The sequence below is a fragment of the Megascapheus bottae genome, chromosome 20 (genome assembly GCF_031878675.1).
Source record: "Megascapheus bottae isolate mThoBot1 chromosome 20, mThoBot2.hap1, whole genome shotgun sequence".
NCBI lineage: Eukaryota > Metazoa > Chordata > Mammalia > Rodentia > Geomyidae > Megascapheus > Megascapheus bottae.
In genome coordinates, this window is record NC_143528.1 from 573096 (window position 1) to 574987 (window position 1892).

General features: G+C 42.2%; 1 pseudogene; it reads right to left on the reverse strand.

Annotated features, from left to right (window-relative positions):
* Positions 1–1144: 1144 nt before the first annotated feature.
* On the reverse strand, positions 1145–1481 carry LOC150049046 (transforming protein RhoA pseudogene; annotated as a pseudogene).
* Between the last annotated feature and the right edge of the window lie 411 nt (positions 1482–1892).

A 1892-nucleotide genomic window follows, 5' to 3' on the forward strand; every position in this document is an offset into this window, starting at 1 on the left:
TCTTCGTGCATGCTAGGCAAGCACTCTACCACCAGGTCAAACTGCGGGCCCCAGCATGTATTTTTTAAATGAAATCCTGGATAACAGGACCAGGATCATGACCCAGTAGCCCTGGGTCAAATTCCTGAGTACCACATACACAGAAAAAACTGAAAGTGGTGCTGTGACTCAAGTGGCAGAGTGCTAGCCTTGAGAAAGCCCAAGGACAGTGTTCAGGCCCTGAGTTCAAGCCCCAGGACTGGAACAAAAAAAGAAAAGAAGTCCTAGACAACAATGAAAATGGCTATACTGGTTAACTTGGATAAATCTGATAGCTATAGCATTAAGTTTAAAAGTAACGTACAGAAGATTTCATAAGAAAATTCTACACAGAATGAAAAAAATGATATAGACTGTAAAACAAGCACAAAGAGGTAGTCATTGCTTAGAGAAACATACATATATTGAGATAATATTATTCACAGTGATAGATATTCGTGTGTGTGTGTGTGTGTGTGTGTGTGTGTGTGTGTGTGTGTGTTGGTTCTGGGGCTTGAACTGCCTGGGTGCTATCCCTGAACTTTTTTTTCTGGGGTAGATATATTTATTTTTGGTAACATATATTAAGTGTCACTAATTATACAGTAACTCTAAAGTAACTAACATGAAACCACAGAACTGTAACTCTGCTACAGCTGCTATGGACTTTTGCCTTTCTGGCTGAGTACATTTTCAAAAAAAACAAAACACAAAAAACCTAAATGTCCACCCAGAGCTGTGCCAATGAAATAAATCTATTAGGGAGTAAAGCTCTGAAGTGGTGACTCACCAGAGTTCCTTGCAGCTGAGAGATGACAGGCAAGACATGTTAATTATAAAGTAGTTACGACCTAATTCACAAAAGTTACCATTTCTCTTTCTAGAAAGAAGCAAGAAGAAATTCCTTGGATTAGCGCCTCGTGTGTCAGGTGGAGTGCAGAGAGGGCTGATAGAGCGGTGTCTTAAGGAGCCTGGCAGGTCAGACAGGTTGGACATCATTAATAATCATGGTTGGCTTCTAAATACGGGGAGCAAGATGACTTCTGATGTGTAATCTTAGGTAAATTACAGATAAATGAAAAAGGCCAGTAATCATACACAAAGATTAATAAACAGCACTTCAAAATTAACCGCATGAGGGTTGTGCTTGCAGCAAGATTTCACAAGACAAGGCACCCAGATTTTTTTCTTTCCACGTCTGCCTTGCAGAACAGCTCTTGTGGCCATTTCAAAAACCTCTGTCACTCCGTCTTTGGTCTTTGCTGAACGCTCCATGTACCCCAAAGCATCAATCCTGTTTTCCATAGCTCTACCTTCTTCAGGCTTTACTGGCTCCTGCTTCATCTTAACTAACTCCCGCCCCTGTGTGCTCATCATTGCTGAAGACTGTGAGAAGCATGTCTTGCCACAAGCTCCATCACCAACAATCACAAGTTTCGTTCGGATGGCGGCCATCTCTTATAAGTGTGCTACAAAATGTCCGGTTTGTGTGACAGAAGTTAAACAAAGTACCTTGAACTTCTCAGGTAAAAGGCTCAAGTGATGGCTCCCGAGTCCAGCCTCTTCACACCAACGATGCCCGTCTGCAAGTGGCAAAGCTCGGAGATGGAGGCAGGCAGCTTGAACTCCCTGAACTTTTTTTTTTTTTTTGCTTAAGGTTGGCCCTTTACCACTTGAGCCACAGCTGCACTTCTAGCTTTTGGCTGGTCAATTGGAAATCGACAAAAAACAACAACAAAAAAAGACTAGTGCTCTACCACCTGAGTACACCTCTACTTTCTGGTAATTTTATTAGAGGCCAAAGTCAGGCGGGACTGACTTTGAACTGCAGTCCTCATATTCAGCTTCTTGAATAGCTCAAAGCATGAGCCACC